We start from the raw sequence: 21,219 nt of genomic DNA, 5'->3' as shown, positions 1-21,219 counted from the left end.
CGAATTACAAGGATAAATTTCAATATATCGCCATCTTCCTTTTTTCCCCCCTCCCTTTCCTCCCCCCTCCACTCGTATAACGAAATATCATCGTAACGAGCTTTAATGCGTTAAATTTTCAGAGGCAAGAGAATGAGAATTATTATCCCGCGTTCCCTCGTTAATTATCATCCCGGATTAATTTAATTAAACAGGGGAGGGGGAAAAAGTTGAAAAAACGGGAGGGAAATAAATAATAATCCTTTTGAACGAATAAAAGAACGGATGAAAATACGCTCTTAAACATTCGAGGCCGGGCCTCTATACGAAGGAAAACCTGTAAATTTCCGCCATTGCGTCGAAAGTTTATCGCTATTTTCCTTTTTTTTTTTTTTTTGAGAGCGCGCGATACTTGAACGAACGATAATACACGCATCGACACGCTCGTGGAGAGAATAAAAAAACCAGGAATATTTTAGAACTAAATATTTCGTATTTCGTGGAACGGGAGGAAACTTGTTCAATTTTAACTTATATACGTGGCTGCGATATTCGTTGGACGTTGTTGAAAAATTCCGCGCTACGATACGTATACGCGTAACTCCCGGCCGGTTATATATTCTTACACTCGCTCCTGTTTGCCTTGATATCGTGGCAAAGCTTTGTATCACGGTGTCCTGTAAGTTTCTTTCTTTTTCTTCGATGCGAAATGGATACGCGATATTTGTTGTTTCAAGGCTTCTGATTTATCGCGTCGCATATGAACCGCTCTATCATCTTTTTTCATCCGTCTTATTATTTCCGAAATTGTTGGAGCTTATTCGCAAAATATTCCTCGAGCTGCGTTTTCATTTCGCCCCACATTCATCGTGGAGAGAACTCGTAACAGCTTTTCTCTCACAGCCAATGGTTTTTGCATAGTCGATTTCCGCCGTTTTTCCTCTACTTTCGATTCGTCAAGTTGATCAAGGAACTCGTAATAGATTATACTTCTCCGATCCCACCAAATGGACGAAAGAACTTTGTTCGGGTGAAGTCCAGGCTCAGCGACAGTTGAAGGTCTATTGTTCTTGGATCAAGCGCGTTTTCGATGCATATTTCGATAGAAAATCCAAAAAAAATCTCTTTGAGAAAGGATCTCTTTCGTGTCGCTAGAGAAGTCTTGGAAACGTTAGTTCCACCTTCTCGTAGATTTCGAGCGAGCATAGCGTCGTTGCGTCCTTCGTTTTTCGAGTGAAAATTCCCAGCTCTGAATCCCTCAAATCGACCACGAACGGTCGCAAAGCAACGAAGCATGGCAACGCCGCAAACGGCTATCCATCGAATGGTATAAAGAAAAAAGTTTCAAAACAAACATCACGACGAAACGTACTTTAAAACGACTCCGGGACGACTACTGATGCCATAAACTAAACTAACTTAATAAAATAGATAAGCCTGCGCGTTGACGTAAAAATAGCTTCGACTCTCCCCGATGTTCTAATAGCTGGATAAACGCTCGCCATGCAATCTTTATCGAATTACGCGTGGATAAAGTAGAGCAGGGAATCGTCGAAGAAAGCTTCGAAACGCTCGCCACGCAATCATCTTTATCGAGACGAATTACGCGCGATAAAATAGAGCGGGGAATCGTCGAAGAAAGCTTCGAAACGACGACAAAGAGGAAGGCGAGGTTTGCCGTGATTTCGAGAGGATCGTTTACCTCGAGACACGGTTTGCAGGACACGCGCATGGATAATGGGATTCTCGTTTCGCTGCCCCGTTGGGATCGCCTAGCAAACGCAATTACACGGGAATCCTGCGCGCTCTCTGTTGGCCAGCGGATGAACAACAAACAGTCGCGTGCTTTTGTCGCGACTAATCGCGAAACTCGCGATACGCTTTTGATTTCGTAGGTTGGAATATTCGTGGAGGGCGACGATGGTTTAATGGATTTCAAGGGTCATAACACGGAGATTTGTCGTTTCGTCATATTCCACAAATCGACAAAACACCAAGGAGAATTCGAAAATTAAAATTAACGCAAGAGTTTGCAGTTTAAATCAACGACTTTTTCTAATATTATCGGTCGCCGAGTTAACCCTTTAACGCTACTTTTACCTGCTCTAAATGCAAAAAAATATTTTATAAAAATCAAATCGTAATATTAGACGGTATAATTTTAATTATTTTATAAATTAAAGTACAACCTGTTCAAGCGTTGCTTTTTCTCGAGGAAAATATATATCCACATTAGCGAAAATTAAAAAAAAATATATATTTTAAAACAGAACAAAGTGAAACTAAACTTTTATCTCGTACTAGGACAAAAATAAGATAAAAAATAAATATCAAGGAAACAATGAAATTTGATCACAATTTAATATATAATAATTAATTATAACGAATCTATAATCGATAAATTCCTCATATATATATATATATATATATAAAATCAATCGAAAAAGATGAACGATCTTATATAAAATAAATTTCTTCACACGTGATAAATAATATCTAATATTATTTATTCATATTACGAGGACAGAGTTCATTCGAAAATTATATACAACTGGCGTATCTAAGAAGCGACGCGATCCCTGATAAACTTGAAAGATAGATGGAGCGTGGATCGAGGAATCCGCGGAACGGAATTCATTCGCGCGGGAATCGTGGTCGACTCGAGCGCGAAAGCCCGAGCTCATCCAACTGGCAGCTGTCGCTCGAGGAGCAGTTGGGTGGATCCGCAACGATGAATAGTGACGCGGCGCGCGTTCGAGTTAAATGGAGTCCATGGAACGGCTGTCTAATTCCCTTAATCAGCTGCGGATTCCGTTTCTGTCCGGTTTCCGTCGCTTTCAACAAACTGCCGAGCTCTGTTGCAACCAGCCACGAATACACGTACGGAGAAGATCGACGAGGGGATTTTCGAGGCGTTGACGTTAACGTTGAGGAAACGATCTTCGATTTTCTCGAATCTAATGTTTCGAGTTCACGATTGAAAAGTGTGTACAGTTTATTTATTTGTGGGGAATTATGCGAAAGGGAATTGTTGAAATATATCGTATCATATAAATTATTATTTGGATTTCGAAATGCTTCATTTTCGATCAACTTGGTTAAATTGTGTATAATTTTAAATTAAAGGATATTTTAATGTGATATTAATTATATATTAAAACCAGAACAACGAAACTTGTTTGCATCGATTGCAATTTTCATTTTAATAAAGTTTCGTTCGAGCTAAGATACGTGCATTTGAATTTAATAGTTAAAGAGAACTTTCTTTCCAACCTAATGTAAGAATTATTCTTAAGAGAGATTTGGAGAGAGATATTTCATATTGGCGTCATAACGGTGGAACAAGTGTCGTGAAAAAGTTATTCGTTTGAGACTGGTGCAACGAAAGAGAGGAGAGGATTTTTGTCAGAATTTATACGCGTAAAATTTCGCGCTTAAAGAAGAAACGTTTAATAAATTCAAACGTTTCGTTCGAGGAAACGATTTAAACAAGTTTTGAAAAATATCGAGAGCAACGAATGGATAAAAAATAAAATTGATTAAATTCAATTTTCAATTCATTTTCGAATTTAATTTTTTTTTAACAACCAAAACACGTATCAAGAAAAAAAGAAATCGATGAGAAACAACGAATGGACAAGAAATAAAATTGATTAAATTCAATTTTAAATTCATTTTCGAATTTAATTTTTCTTTTTAACTATCAAAATATGTATCAAAAAAAAAAGAAATTGATAAGAAGCAAGGAATGGATAAAAAATGAAATTGATTAAATTCAATTTTAAATTCATTTTCGAATTTAATTTTTCTTTTTAACTATCAAAATATGTATCAAGAAAAAAAGAAATTGATAAGAAACAACGAATGGATAAAAAATAAAATTGATTAAATTCAATTTTCAATTTAATTTTTCTTTTAACTATCAAAATATGTATCAAAAAAAGAAATTGATAAGAAACAACGAATGGATAAAAAATGAAATTGATTAAATTCAATTTTAAATTCATTTTCGAATTTAATTTTTCTTTTTAACTATCAAAATATGTATCAAGAAAAAAAGAAATTGATAAGAAACAACGAATGGATAAAAAATAAAATTGATTAAATTCAATTTTCAATTCATTTTCGAATTTAGCTCTTAGATTTCTTTTTTTACTTTACAAAACACGTATCAAGAATATCGAGAACGAAGGGATAAAAAATAAAATGTTGATTAAATTCAATTTTCAATTCATTTTCGAATTTAACTTTTCTTTTCAACTACCAAAACAAGTATCAAGAAAAAAAAAGAAATCGATGAGAAACATGGAGAACAACGAATGGATAAAAAATAAAATTAAATTCAATTTTAAATTCATTTTCCAATTTAACTTTTCTTTTTAAAACTCGTATCTAAATAAAAAAAAGAAATCGATGAGAAATATCTGGCTCACGGAAATGATTAAGCAAAGTTGCAGCGTTTGCCCTCGTCCAAATAAAATCCTCCTTCTCCCTTTCAGATTTAGAGAAATACTTTACGAGGAAACCATATATATATATATATATATCCCAGGATTAGAAGAGGAGCTGCAAACCACTCGACAGTCTCGATCATCTCTTCGAGGCAATGCATGTGTAAGCAAGATGCGGCAAGGTAAAGGAAGATCTTCAGCGAGCGGAAAAGTTGCGGAAAAAGGAGGGTGCAGAAGGGAAGGGGGAGGGTCTCAAAGGGCGCGCGGCTTGGCAAGCGTGCTAATAAAGAAACACGAGGAGAGGAGAGCACCGTTCGAAATGGGGAGCGAAAAGAGATAGGCTTTCTAAAAAAAAAAAAAAAAAAGGGAGAAGAAGTGGAAAAACGGGCAGCAGTTTGCCACCACAAACGGGGTTCTCGTCGTGTCGAATAATAGGGAAGAAAGGGGTGGGAGAGTGGCGAGTGTAGAGTTTATAAACGTGTTTTTCGAAAAAGTTGCTCGAGAGAGGTTGCTCGGTTTCCTGGATATCGCCCCTCTCTGTATCCGGTAAAAGGGGGAGGGGCGACTTCCGTTTGGCACGGATATCCTTGGACGTAAGACACGAGTGCTCGAAACGGTCGCGTCGTTATTACGGATTTAGGAAAAGAAAGGAAGGAGGGAGGGAGAAAGAAGAGAGGAAGAAGGATCGAGGGATCGAAAAATAAATAGATCCGATGGAAAGTGGCGTTGGCTGGCAAACTTTGCTGCGCCGCGACGCCCTTCCAGGAATTAAGGAAAGGGAAGAGGAGAGGGCGGAGAGGAAAAGTGAATTCGGGTTTGGAAAGGGTCCCTTTCCTTATCGTTTCGCGAATCCCAGAGCTGAATCCTCCATTATTTAAGATGATTTATGTAGGAAAAAATATAAAATGAATAACGAATGAATCGATCGATTCATTTATTTTAGAATAAGTTGCTCTATCAGCAAAGTCTTTTCGTTTCTACTCGTTTGGAAGGTGAGGAATAAAGAAAGTGTAAGAATTTAGCGATTTAATTATTAGGAAAATAACAGGAATTGTGTCGACCGAATCCAAAACAAATGCGGATCTTGTTTCGCCAATAGCCGATCTACGCTACTTGCTCGATCGAAAATCTTTTCGTTTCACTTTGGACGGTAAGGAAAAAAAAAATGTAAGAATTTAGCGATTTAATTATTAGAAAAATAACAGGAATTGTGACAAATACGTATCCATATGGATAGAAATATTTTTCTGGAACGTGAAAAAAAAGTAATATCTCGTTTCACCAATGACCGATCCACGCTACTTGCTCGACCAGATCGAAAGTCTTTTCGTTCCATTTTGGGCGACAAGGAAAAAAGAAAGTGTAAGAATTTAATTATTTAATTATATATATTATTGTATATATTATTTAATTATATTTAATTATATATATTAATTAGAAAAATAACAAGAATTGTGACGAATACATATCCAAGCAGATAGAAACACTTTTCCTTATTGGTTTCGAAGGTTGGAAAAAAAGAAAAAGAAAGAGAAAAGTAATACTATCCTGTTTCACCAATGACCGATCCACGCTACTTGCTCGACCAGATCGAAAGTCTTTTCGTTCCACTTTGGGCGACAAGGAAAAAAAAAATGTAAGAATTTAGCGATTTAATTATTAGAACAATAACAGGAATTGTGACAAATACGTATCCATATGGATAGAAATATTTTTTCTGGAACGTGAAAAAAAAGTAATATCTTGTTTCACCAATGACCGATCCACGCTACTTGCTCGACCCGATCGAAAGTCTTTTCACTTTGGGTGACAAGGAAAAAAATGTAAGAATTTAGCGATTTAATTATTACAATAATGACAGAAATTATGACAAATACGTATCCATATGGATAGAAATATTTTTCTGGAACATGAAAAAAGTAATATCTTGTTTCACCAATGACCGATCCACGCTACTTGCTCGACCCGATCGAAAGTCTTTTCGTTCCACTTTGGCCGACAAGCAACAAAGAAAGTGTAAGAATTTAGCGATCCAATAATTATTAAGAAAAATAACAGGAATTGTGTCGACCGAATCCAAAACAAGAACAGAAACATTTTTTCTGGAACGTGGCTCATGGGTTTCGAGGGACCGACGGATTGGAAAAAAAAAAAAAAGAAAAAAATGTCCGTTAATAAACGCGCGTACTTCACCGTGAAGAGGAGTCGCAAGGGTCCGCCTAGCGATTCGTTCATTTATTTATCATTCCACGCTCCCCGTGTTCCACCATTTTCCCCGTTTTACTCGTCACACCCCTTGCGTACATCGTTTTGACCATATATATATATATATATATACTCGACAATGACGAATAGAGAGCTTTTACAGACAATAAATGAACTCTGGTCCCGCTACCTGTCTCGTCCACATTAATTCCAACGACGACCTCGCTATTTCACCAGCTTGGGATAGACGCATTTTTGGAGACATTGCGAGACCCCTTGTAAGTTGCTCTTACAAAACGTACCAGCTTGTTTGAATGGAAAACATGGATGGATTGGAGAAATAAAAGAAGGATTTGTTTAATGATTTTTTTTCTCCCTCTCTCTCTCTCTCTCTCATTTCGTTCAAACTTTCCTCGTTACGGAGGAGTAGGGATAATGGAAGAGGCTGTAATTAATAGTACAAACGAAGAGGAGAGGACAATCTTCTTCTCACCCGATTCTTATTACTCTCCTCGATCGACGATTCTTTCTTTTCAAACTCGATGCGTTTGATTCCGACGAGAATACACGATAGATTCGGAAGTTTAAAGTATTTTTTTTTTCTTAAGAAATTTCGCTCGACGAACTGATTCAACGAACGATGAATAAATAAATTGAAAAAGAGAAAAGGAAAGAATGATTAACATTGCAGTGTCTAGTCGATGTTTGTACCAATTATGATATGCGAGGGAAGATAGAATGGAACTTGCGTCGTTTCTTCTTCCGAGCTTCGCGTAGATTCGACTATCTATGATTCCTCGATCGGTAAAATAGGGCTCACGTTCGGGTAAGTAGATTCGATCGAACATTAACTAAAATTTCATCCAGATAAACTGGAGTCTCTAAAAGTTTCTTTGGGAGCGCTTTGTGTATCTTTGCTCAGATAAACCGAGAATATATGAATAATACAGAGAATATTTTTATTTTTACAGAAAAAAAAAGGGAATCGTCGAAGACCTCTTTGAGAATTTCTTGAGAAAAATGTTTGTTCGATTTTTTCATATATTCGAAACGATGAAATTTTTCTGAAACGAATATCGCGTTAAAAAGTACATTTAAAAAATTTTCCAACTTCTCCTCTCTCGGGAGGGCGAAGGGTTTATCAGATGCGATGTTCGCGCTTCTCTTCTCATTTTATATATTTCTTCTTTTTTTTTTTTTTTTTTTTAATTCCTCGACGCTTTCGTATTCATAGAATAAGTTAACGCGCCCAAAGTAGAATGGAAACGTTTTTGATTTTGTAATGCAAATTAATTTCATAATTTCATTTAGGCGGCTACAATTAGCCGGATTAAGATTCTCCTTCTTAATGATTTCCTTCCGAGTTTTTTATTCCCTTTTCCGAAGGGATTATTCGTGTTGTAATTTGACTCACAAACGGGTAAAAATTGATAAACTCGGGACAAAAAAGACAAAAAAAAAATTCCTACTTTTTCCTTCCTTTTTTTCTTTCTTTCTTTCTTTATTTTTAATGCATACATTTCGCCATGTCACCCTCGATCTCCTGTAATCATCTAAAAGCATTTTTCTCCGTGCAGAGAATTTTTAAATTTCCGGGCGCTCGATGGATTAAAACGTGAAACTTTTTCAAATTTCGAAGAAAATAATAGATAGACGCGTAACACATAGACCGGCCTGTTTATAATAAGTTTAATATCACCCATTGAAACGAAATACAAACATCATGAATATTTATTCTTCTTATATTAAGAAAAATCGTTTCGAGACGAATCGGAGAAAAAATTGTTGGATAAGAATCGATAAAAATATTTTTACGAATATTTATTCGCGTGAAATAAATTTGAATCCGTTCGAGTCAACGAGATGCAGGTACTAAGTTTTTTTACGGTTTTATGAAAATAAACAGTGAAATTTCACTCGGTTCGAGAAAGGAGAAGAATTCGATCGGAAAGTTCAACGCGCTTCTCGTAAACAAAGTTTCGTGGAAGAAAATAGCAGGTACGGAGAGAACGAGCGAAACGTAGAGGAGAAACGAGAGATTCCATTTCGTGGGACGAGCATGGAAAAACTCGTGTACATATACGAGTGGGTAACGAAAGTACTCGAACGCTTATATTTGCAACTTTTGCGACGAACGAAATATACACGTTGAAGGAACTTGTTTACACAATGAAGGATGGATAGATATCAAGATTATATCGGCAAAATTTGAAAATTTGATTCACCAATTTATGCGACAAATTTTCGCTTAACGACACGTGACTTTGAAATACGCAGAAGTTGATAACAAAATTTTCTGTAATATTCTACTAATAAACGTATTATCCGCATAAAACATGTGTAAAGACTTCATCGCGACAAAATTTTCGTATAACATTTTAACTTGGAAATACGATTACACGGGAATCATACTACGTTGATAACAAAATTTTCTGTAATATTCTACTAATAAACGTATTACGATCCGCATAAAGCATGTGTAAAGATTTCTATACAATCTATACCTATGTACAAAATTTTCGTACACGTTAATTTTGAAATGCGCAGGATACTGCGTTGATAAAAAAATTTTCTGTAACATTTTACTAATAAATGTATTACGATCTGCGCAAAACTTTTTAAAACGTGTACCTACAGTGGATAACGAAAGTATTCAACGTACGTTTACATATTTGAAACGTTTCAACGTTTTACGTTTTGAGGAATTAAATATAAACGTTAAAGGAACTTGTTTGAAACAATGTATGCTAGAATGGAAATCTCAAGATTACGTAGGTAAAATTTAAAAATGATTCACCAATTTATGCAGTAGTTATAATACGTTTATATTATAAACACGTACGATTAATAGATTAGAAAAGTATTCGAACGCTTCATATATGCGATATTATTCGATATTAATATTTTGTACTACCTTTCGTGATAATTTGTCTCGATCAACGTTTCAGACGCTGTGAACCAGATTTTCTAAGATCACGATCGATGGAATTCCATATTTTGTATAATTTTTCCTCCAAGCATCCGCCTTCAGGATATTTAAAATTTATTTATATAATTTTTCGCCTATTTATGGACTCACAAATTTTCGACGGGGATTTATACACAGAATTTCTGGAGAGGATCCAATGACTGGCGGATGGTTTCCATGGTAAATCTCGACCGGTTTCTCGGAAGATTAACGACGAACGTAATTCGGAAAGTGGTTCGATTCGGATGGAAAGAAATACGCGGTGTTGTCGGATCGATTTTTTCTCCCCTCCCTCTTCCCCAAACCAAGCAGAGAATTTATCGTAACATTCGCACTTTCGCGCAGTGTCGCGGTTAAGCTTTCGACTCAAAGTTGTTCGCAATAAACTAAACGTGCGTAACTGCAGCGTGCTCGAGATCGTGGAAAAGATATATATTACAGGAGGAGGGGAGACGTATGTCGTTCAATCGCCACTTTACACGTAGCCCGCGCGACTGTAAGAGATGGTTTTTCTTTTCGGCCAGGCATTGAAGCACGAATACGTGCTCTTGCCGCGTATTCTGCATCTTCCACTCGAGAAGGAAACGTCTAAGTGAAATCTCGTAAAAGGTAGGAGTCACGGGTCAGCTTGTTTCATTTGTATCACCGCACTTTGACGCGAAGCACCTTTGTCATAACTCGTTCAATTTTGCCACGTCCCATTTTTCCCCTTCCTCCAATTGCAGATTAACGAACGAGAGTATCGAGAAAATTGAAGAAAGTAAAAAAAGTCTAAGCTTTGAAAATTAATATTTATTACGATTATATATGTATGAAATTTAAATGTCACTCGCTAAGAATAAAATGGCGCTACTTTATTCTTCAACGAATCAATCGAAGTTTGCGCAAAACAAAAAAAAAAATATACACGCATGGCGTTCATTGATGAATACAATTTCTCGTAAAATATTAATTGTTTACGATCGAAAATTGTATATACTGTACACAACACAACTGCGCTCGTAAACTTTTCGACGATGAATATTATTCCATTCCGTGTATTTATCGAGATTGGGGAAGAGAATTATTACGAATTAGTTAGAAGCATCGTTCAAATAATGGGGGAGTCTGAATCTGGATATTGGCCTCGGTTATTAGCGATTAAAGAGTATAATCCGGGATCAGAGTTCGGGGAAGATGTCATTTTTCAACGAGATAACGTTAAATCCGTGAAAAACAGGGTAACGTGAAATATGAAAATGTCTGATCTCGATTCTTTCGATCTTTGCTCGAAACGCTCGATCAAATATCCAATTCTCTCTCTCTCTCTCTCTCTCTCTCTCTCTCTCTCTCTCTCTCTCTCTCTCTCTCTCTCTCTCTCTCTCTCTCTCTCTCTCTCTCTCTCTCTCTCTCTCTCTCTCTCACACACACACACACACACACACACACACACACACACACACACACACACACACACACACACACACACACACGCACGCACGCACGCACGCACGCACGCACGCACACACACACACACACACACACACACACAAACTTTCGGTTAAATTTCATCGTATCTGGACAATTTAACACGTGGAAACCACGTTAATGTAAACAAATTCGATTGGGCAAATATTGATTTTCGAGGTACATGGAAAAATTATTTCCATATACGCGAAAATGCATGGACGAATCTGCATCGAGGCGAAAACGAGTTCGGGAACGAGTTTGTTTCGCGTTAGATTCGTCTGATCCCGAACGTGTTGATACCAAAATCTAGAAACGCTATTTCCGAGAGAACGACGAGTTTTCTCGAATTAGCAGCACATAAAAATATCATAAAAATATTTCATTTTCGGATCGAGAAAATTTTGAGATTAAACGTTTCGCATCGTCATCCCGATATTCGAAAATTCGAAATTTGCTATTGGAAAATGGAAATTGGCGTACCGTTTAATTAACGAGGAGGAGGGGATTAAACTATTATCAAAAAACATTTACGTTGGGTGGGAGCGGCAACGTTGGTTAATCGCAGCCGATAGTGGCCCATTAATCCCGACATTCGTAAAAGCGCGCGTGGATTGCCCCGCCGCGGAAAGTACACACCCGTCGGTCACACCCGTAATTATTAAGTTTGCCCGTGTTGTTCGTCGACGAGCCGGAAATATCGCCAAAGGCGGCCAAATTTATAGGTTTGATTATCATTTTCCCGAAAATCGGGACAATTTCAAACAATCCCCCCTCCCTCCTCATCATTTGGCGCGAGTTAAAAGCGTAATTGTTCATCAGGCTGATACGCATTTGTCGAACGAGGCTCGGTGAAAATATATTTCTTCTTATTTGTCGTTCTTTCGAATATTGGGACGGGAATTTGATTGGAGGAATATCGAGATAACGTCAACGATTTGGAATAATGTTTCTGTGATTGGTGTTCTTTTTTTTTTTTTTTTTTGAGAGAGCGCCATCGATGGTTTTTCTTTTTTCCTTTTTTTTACAGATAATAAATTTTAAAAGCACACGGCGTAGAATCGATTATTGGACGCATCGACGTGTAACGCAGGGCTCCGCGTTGAAAAAAACTATATTTAAAAGTATAATCAGCTTACCGACCGAGCTCATTTTTACCGGCTGTTTCTTTCGATATGTATATATATTTTAACCACGAATCAAATGAATTTTAAACGCGAATTTTATTGTGAAATTTATAAAAATTGTTGAAATCTCGCGAAGATTCGATTCGAGAAGTGGAATGCGAGTAACGAACTCGATATCTCTTCAGAGGAATAATATACACAAGTTTCTGAGTATCATCGATCGTATCCGATGATGGCAACTATACCGCAAAAACCGGATATGAAACCGCAACCTTCGCTTAATACAGGATATTGGCAAATACAATGTCCATTTGCTCCATGCGTTTCGTTAATCGATTGTCCTTGTATAACATACATATCTTAAACTTTCCAAGTATTACTTCTCGAAATCCATCGTTATAAAACAAAAAAAAAAAAAAGAAAGAAAAAATTAGTATGGAAGAAAATTATCGAGAAAATTACTTTAAATAAAGATACGTCTCTTATGAACATCGTGATAACATGTACGACGATGTTGATTTTCGACGTCTTTCGTTCGAATTTCTCTCGAATTTTTTCACGCGTAAAAAGAAATTTCTCGTGATTGGCTAATAAATATTCCGCAACATCGAAATTAAACGCGAAGGAGGTAGACGAATTTTATAATCGAAAAAATATATTCTTTCATATTTTATACTTTTGACTATACGTTGAATCGAAATTACATCTTTCGTTCGAATTTCTCTCGAATTTTTTCACGCGTAAAAAGAAATTTCTCGTGATTGGCTAATAAATATTCCGCAACATCGAAATTAAATACGAAGGAGGTAGACGAATTTTGTAATCGAAAAAATATATTCTTTTATATTTTATACTTTTGATTATACGTTGAATCGAAATTACATCTCTCGCTTGAATTTGTTCACGCGTAGACGAATTTTGTAATCGAAAAAAAATTATATTCTTCCATATTTTATATTTTCGACTTTATGTTGAATTAAAATTACGTCTTTCGCTCGAATTTTTTCCCGTGTAGACGAATTTTGTAATCGAAAAAAAAAAAAAAAGAATGGTATCCTTCCACGTTTTATACTTTTGACAACGAGGGATAAGAAAGTTGGAACTCGAACGAACAAAGTTTGGCAAGTTTGCTTCCCAAGGCACGAATAATTCTCGTTCGTGAAAATTCAAATTTGAACGCGTTCTTGGTCGTAAAATTTATTTGCATGGACGTCATATCTTTTTTTTTTTTTTTTTCCGTCATCACACTTTCGAACATCCTCTCTTTTGAAATTTTCGATTTTCGATATTGTTCTTCGAAACACGAAACGCGCCCTTTTGCAGGCCACGCTGTTCCGTTCCTCGCAGATCTGCATCGAAAATTCCATTATATATTCGAGATGGAATCGATATTTGCCGAGGAGAAATCTCGAAGCAAGCCACTCGAAGTATCGAAGGATCCGTTATTCGAAGATTGTGCTCGTCCCCCCTTTCAAAAACCTTTTCCACACTCGTCGTTTAAATCCATCCGCTTAAACGGATATCGTTTTTCCTTATTTCTCTTCCTTCGAAAATATCGGTTAGCGACTCGTAATTATTCAACGAGATTAATTTCTTTCTTTCCTTCTCGAAGTGTTTCGAAAATGTTATGTAACGGAATAAATAACGTTCTAATTTTATGAGGGGAAAGTAATTTTACAAGAAGTTTCCGAGAAAGAAAAGCGATTTGGATGCAGCTCGCGTTAAAAACTTCGTGGAAGTCGTAAAAAAAAAAGAAAAAAATTAGAACGCGGTACAACGCGTTTTCTTCTAGGGCGCATTTAGCTATTAGCAGGAAACTCGCGAATTTTCGTGTACACGTCGGATAATTATTAATCACGAAAACTCGGGATAACGCAACAAGAAAGAACAGTGCCTGTGTGCGCATGCGCACTTCGAAGCCGTGAGCCGCAGTATTAAAGTTCACGGAGTGTTTCAACATCGTTTTAACTTTTATATCTAAATCATGCTCGAAATTGTGTATATTTATATCATCGTTTGTTTGGGGTAACGCGACAAGAAAGAACAATGTTGTTTGCGCATGCGTACTTCGAAGCTGTGAGCCGCAATATTAAAGTTCACGGACTGTTTCCACACCGTTTTAACCTTTATATCTAAATCATGCTCGAAATTATATATATCTATATCATCGTTTGGGATAACGCAACAAGAGCAGTGTCTTCGTGCGCATGCGCATTTCGAAGCTGTGAGCCGCAGTATATTAAGGTTCGGAGTGATTCAATACCGTTTTAACTTTTATATCTAAATCACGCTCGAAATTGTGTATATTTATATACACCTTTTGTTTCCGAAACCTCGCTTTGAAACGGTTCTCGAGAAGTGATTGAAACAGTTACCATCTATTATCTGATCCGTATTTCGTTCCGTTTCCCATTAAATTCGGAACACAGGCAATTTATATTAAATTGTTTGCACGAAGTCCACGAGCCAACCGTTTCCGTTTAGTGGAAAGAAAACTAGTCGAATAATACCAACGCTGCTCGAACGACGGAAGAAGATCATTCGCACGAGAAGTCCTTTGCGATGCTCATTCTCTCTTTCTCTCTCTCTCTCGGTTCAGGAAGTGGAAAAGTTCTGGAAGAGGAAGGGTGAAGAGTTGTGATAATAAAAAATAGAGACGATTGTTGGGGAGGAGAGGTGAAGAAGAAAGGACGAATCGCCCGAAGGTGGTTGACATAGTTGAGAGAGGGGAGGGGGGAGGGAAGAGAAGTTCGTTGTAAAGGAGGAAAATGAAAAAGCGTGGAAGAAGGGTATCGACTATACTTTCAATTTCGGTAGATTTTATCGGAGGGGGGCGTAAGTAAATAAATCGCGGCGTAATATCGAAAGTTGGTGGAGGAGGAGGAGGGAGAGGGGAGATTTTACAACGTTCCCGGCATGGTTGGCGAAAGGGGATGGTCGAAGAAATGCCTGGAATCCCACTTATCCGTTCAAGCACCTGTAAAGTCTCGTTCGCTTTCCGAGGTAACGCGAGCGGGAACACCGTGATAGAATGTTATCCATGCCTCCCCTCCCCTCCCCCTACATCGTTCAGGTCCGCCTCGGCCCCGTTTCGCAAAATCGGCCGCGTTTCGCCGCCTTTCTCGACGACGCCCATCCACCCCTCCCCCCTCCTATTTCCCTTGTAATATTTCGCCTATATCGAGCTGATAGAACGCGACAACCTCGATATACTTTGCGTTTCCGCGTCTCCCATTCCTTTTTATCGTGCTTTTATCGTGAACCGTGAACGAATCGTTTTAAATTTTTCGTTGAATTTTCCAGTAAAAAAAGTGTATATACGTATATATATTTTTAACTATTAATTTTTGATGAACGAAATTCGAGTATTAATTCGAGACCTACGATTTTAAATTTTTCGTTGAATTTCGAGTATATATATATATATACTTTTGCAATTTTTGATGAACGAAATATACACGTGAAAGGAAATTGTTTGAAGAACATTGTGATTTATCTTTCGTTACAAATGTTTTTTTGGGAAACTCGATCTCCTCTTTCGATTTTGCTTATTAACGTACGGTTTTCTTCTTGATATTCTGTAGTATGAAAATTATTATCTCGTGAGAATGGGGATTATTTCATATAATATTTTTTTTTGTTTTAATTCGAGAATAATAACTTTTAAACTCTCTTTCAGTTAATTTACTTGGTCGCCTTAAACACAACTTCTCCTTTAATTTTACTTCCGTTTTGTACAATTTTTCTGTATCACTATATGCAACCGAAGGATAGTTTCTTGTTCACACTTTTTCGATTTTATATCGAATATATTGCATACTTTTATATTACTCTCAATGAACGTTCTGGCTATAAAAGCTATCAACGTATCAACGAATATTTTTCTAACCTATACATCATTGTTTTAGACAAGTTTCTTTAACGTGTATATTTCGTTCGTGAAAAATTGTTTTAAAAAGTTTACAATACGCAGATACGTTACGTTTATTAATAGAATATTATAGAAAATTTTCTTATCAACGTAATGATTCCCATATAATCGTATTTCCAAGTCGAAGTATCGTTATACGAAAATTTTGTCGCGATATAGGTACAAGTGTTTACACAGGTTAAAAAGTTTTATGCGGATCGTAATACGTTTATTACTAGAATATTACAGAAAATGTTGTTATCAACGTAGTAACTCCTGCATATTTCAAAGTTTCCGTTGCATAAATTGGCGAATCATTTTCAAATTTTGCCGATATAATCTTCTGATTTCTCTTCTACCATATATTCCTCATTGTCTTAGATAAGTTTCTTTAACGTGTATATTTCGTTCGTGAAAAATTACAAATGCAAGCGTTCGAATACTTTTTTATCCACCGTAGGTACAGTCACACGTTTTAAAAAGTTTTGCGCAGATCGTAATATGTTTATTACTAGAATATTATAGAAAATTTTCTTATCAACGTAGTAACTTGTGCGTATTTCAAAGTCAAACGTTATGTGAAAATTGGCGAATGATTGTCTTATTCCTTTAACATTTGATTAAAAAATTGCAAATACGTAAACGTTCGAATACTTTCGTTTGTACCGTATATAAAAGTGGAGAATGAGAAATGATACATCTGAGAGCTCGGTTTCCGTTTCATATAATTTAAAATCGCGTGGTAGAGGAAAATATGGGTCGTTTAACACACGAGAAATATTGGTGGAGAATTGGAATGGGGGAAATCGCAAATTATCCCGACGCGTAATTGGCATTCGGAAGAATCGATGAAACGCGACAATCGTGTTATATTGATTACAACTCAGGGTCATGAATATCAAGTACACGACCGGATTGTAATAGAGTGATTCGCGCAACATGATTTATGCATCTAGACGGGTGAATATTAATTAGGCCGATGACCACAACCAAGTAAATAAACCGAGAACAACTACGATTCGTTCGAATTCGAAATGCTTTCTTCGTTAATACTAGAACTACTGGACCAATGAAAACGACTGGTTTTACTATTCTTTTAGAATTTTTTTTTTTAAATATTTTTTTGAAAAATAAAATGAATTTTACAAGTACATCAAAGTATTAAATATTATGGATTTCATTTTTCCTTTAATATAAATCGTAGTCATTTTATATGGTAAAAATAGATATATATCTATCTCTGATAGTTTTAGTGTTAAAACGATCATTATCACTATTACTTCTTCTTAAAAAATCCAGATCTCTCGATCCCTCGATTCTTTCACTCTTCAAGTTATATATATTTAAATATAAATATATAATTATTTAATTAATTAATATTAATTTATATATATATAAATAATTATTAATATATAAATATAAATATGTATATATCATTATTTATACTAATATTTTTAACCATAAATTTAATTTCATGAATAATAAATAAATTTTAAAATTAATTTTCATTTAATTACGAATAAACTTTTTATTAAAAAATTATTTTGAAATATTTAAAATAAAGTTTCTAACATTAAATCATTAAAGAAAATAATTAATACTCATCGAATGAACGAAGATTGAAGTTTGGGGAATATGTCTGTAACGTTATATTATTATTAATAAGCACAGATGTCTCTAAGCGCGACTTCTTCCACGCCTCTTTCCGATTCGTTTGGAAACCGTATTCGAAATAAAAACAAGGGACTCAATAGCGTCGAAGGTTATACTCGAAACTAAGTTGGAAACCGAGCTCAGTACAACGTTGCCCGTGAAATCGTCCGCGTCGATGGATTCGTTACAATGTAATTCGATCTGCGCAAGCTTCGCCGAAACTGAAAATCGCCCATCCAAGTTCAGAGTTCGGATCATAGACGAATAACGACGATAATGAATTGTTGGCAGGGAAACGATAAATAAAACGCACTTGACTCGGCCGAAATGAAAATATTCGCGGCGTGTGTGTATGAAAGAAAAGAAGTAAACACGAATAAAACTATAAATAAAATGCGTAATTTTTGTGAACTTTAAATATCCATAACACGAATTAATATATAATTGTGTATATATATATAAGTACGAGATTAATTTTTAGAGAATTAAATAACGAGATGTTTAGAAGAAAAAGGTATTCTTCTTATCGATCGAGTTATCGATCGGCCCATCCGCGTACGAAATGAATAATAAATTATTCGAAACGAAAACATTCGAAGCATGTGTATGAAGTAAAACAAATAGTAATTTCGGTGAATATTGTGAATATTTTTCGTACAAATAGTAATTTCGGTAAACTTTAAATATCTGTAACACGAATGAATATACATAATTGTAAACCAAGACGAAATGAATAATAAATTATTGACAAGAAGGTGGAAATAAAATTGATTCGACCGAAATGAAAACATTCGAAGCGTGTGTATGAAAGATAAGAAGTGAATACGAACTTAAACTTTAAATATTCGTAACACGAACGAATATATGATTGTAAACACGAGACAAATTTTTTAGAGAATTTCTCTCGAATCGTAGGCGAAACGATAATGCGTGAATCGATAAAGCAACGATCGATTATTACAATCGCAAGTACAGGAATTTTTTTTTTTAATAGAATCATAACGCAGAAGGACGAATGGAATTTTTACCGGTGAAAATTCCGATTCGAGGAACGGTGCACGGATTAATCAGCAAGACCGGAAATCTGCGTATTCCAATGTGTGTCGTTTCTTCTGTGGGGAAAAAGCGTGACGTCGCGACAGACTTTTTTCGCATCAGCATCCCCGGGTACCGGGGCCAGCACACAGAGAAGGCACATTCAACTTCCTCGCCAAGTTTTTCCACCTCGAACAAGAAAAGGTAGCGTGGAATGGAACCGCGTGGCAAGAAAAATGAAGCCAGGTGAAGAGCAGGGAAAAATAGATAAAAAATATATTTATCGAAGAGATTGAAAGGAGATCGAAAATAAGAACTTCTTCGCCCCTCCTTCTCTTTTTCTACGTAAATAATTACGTATATACGATTTCGAATCGCTCTTCTTCTTTTTCTCTCTTTTTTTTTTTTTTTTAAATTAGGGCAGACCGATACGAGGACGAAAAAACGATAAAGCGGGGAAAGGTAGAGCGAATCAATCGAACGTGTAACGAGTACGACCCAGTTTTTCGGCAAAAAGGCTTTTGAAGATGGCTTTGCGTCCTTTCCTTGCCATCCCTCAGACTCCGCGGTTATTCTTTTCGCCATACGATTCTCTCTTTCCAAGCCATCCAGCGAATGGAAATTCTCATTGTTGCAAACGTACGCCCCTTTTTCGAATAATACAGTTACGAATAATAATAACAATAATAATAATGATGACCACGATGACGATGATAATAATAGGGAAATAGTAGCGCGAGCTCGTTATATCGAGCGTATTCTGCGTTTTATTTAGGTTAGGCAGAAACGAATATCCTAAATTTGTAGAAATTTAGATAGAAGTGGATCGACCGCTTTTCAACGTAATTCCTCGGGGAGGGGATCGCGCGAAATATCGTTTTGTTTTCACTTCGAAAACAAAATATTAATAAAAATATAAAAATATAAGAATGAAAATATTAATATAAATGTATTAATAAAAATATAAAGATATTATTAAAAATAATTTCCTACCTTTCCATTCTTTGAAATGAATTATTGTCTCGCGTCCCTTTCTACCGATTTTTGAATTGACTAATCTTTTTTTCTTTTTCTTTCTTTTTTTTTTTTTTTGAGATCGTTACGATAATTTTCGAGAAAAGGTTCGATTAACGATACGCATTGCGGTAATGCGACGAATATTATCGAAAGATTCGAGCATTTGATTTCGTTTCGTTTTGAAACGTTTGATCGAAAATTTCTAATTTCACTCGCGATGAAAGTTGCGTTAAAATTCGCGATGCACGGATCGACGCATCCCGCCTATTTGTCGGAGTTTTCGAATTTTCCTCGCGCCGCGAGAAAACTCGAACATTCGCACGAACATTATGAAAATTCCCTCGAGGTCAAAGCGCACTGTTCGTCACACTGTAACGTTATCGCCGAATCGTGAAAAATTCTCATCTAATTAAACCCTTTCGACTATTCCAACAATTTTCGCATTCTCCCTTTTCGTCGGCCGGAAATTCGTATTTCATTCCTGATCATTTTTTTCTTTTTTTTTTTTTTTTTACCAACAATCGCGAAACGATAAATCGCAATACAAATATTTGATTCATTACTCTTAATTTAGAGAGGACGACGAATCGTGATTTTTTAATTTACGCCAGTTAATTTGAAAAAAATTGAGAGCGAGAGAATCATAAATACCGGAAAATCATCGTAAATCTGCTAGTTTCCCTAACGGGCAACGTTTTATTCGCTCCCCCTCCTGTATAAACTTCGATCAATCATCCTGTACACAAAGTTGAACGATAAAAAAAAAAAAAAAAAGAGTAAAATCGAGTTCAAATTTATAAATGATTAACACGATTTAATATGATTTATCGATTAAATGAATATCGATTAAAAATTTGTCGTATTTATAGAAGATTAAACAATTGTCGATCGCTTCTCCCAATTTCGTCTCGATGGCGATGCTCATCGCGTCTCGTCAATCCTGGTTCGGTGAAATGTACTATACTATACTTGATCACGCTACGTGACAATATACCAGCCTAATACTGTTCAAGATTATAATAGATACACGATCGCGTACACCTCGTATCGATCGTGAATTAACATGGGTGTCAGGATCCACAAGCATCAATTATAAAGCGATATCTCATCAACGCTATTACTTTATTACGTACGAATAAATTATAAATACATTTCTCCGTGTTATGATAACCGTCCAAACGTTTCTCATTTTCTTTAACCATTTCGTTAAGAGCGCCGACTATAGTCGGTAAAAAAAAGATTCTACCGTATCCGTAGAGTATCTCTCCGTTCTATCGACCCGTATTGGATTAATCCTTCTAGAAGTATATTTCGAACGTACGTAATATATTCTTGAAACAAATTTCTTCCGTTTTTTCTATTCAATTATGGAATATTTGTACGATATAAAAGTATTGTAATAAAAAATCTTTCTTAAACCGTTACAAG

General features: G+C 36.0%; 1 protein-coding gene and 1 long non-coding RNA gene across 16 annotated transcripts in view; one reads left to right on the top strand and one right to left on the bottom strand.

The window, feature by feature from the left end:
- The window catches only part of LOC108001085 (TWiK family of potassium channels protein 18), a 223,197-nt gene that overhangs the window by 99,341 nt on the left and 102,637 nt on the right, over positions 1-21,219 (bottom strand). The gene's annotated exons all lie outside the window — the stretch shown is intronic.
- On the top strand, positions 8,111-19,759 carry LOC133665851 (uncharacterized). Its single transcript, XR_009829260.1, has 2 exons — positions 8,111-10,212; positions 18,734-19,759. It is a non-coding gene; the product is annotated as an uncharacterized LOC133665851 (long non-coding RNA).

The sequence above is a fragment of the Apis cerana genome, linkage group LG3 (assembly GCF_029169275.1).
Source record: "Apis cerana isolate GH-2021 linkage group LG3, AcerK_1.0, whole genome shotgun sequence".
NCBI classification, from domain to species: domain Eukaryota; kingdom Metazoa; phylum Arthropoda; class Insecta; order Hymenoptera; family Apidae; genus Apis; species Apis cerana.
This window is presented reverse-complemented; position numbering and strand designations above follow the sequence as displayed.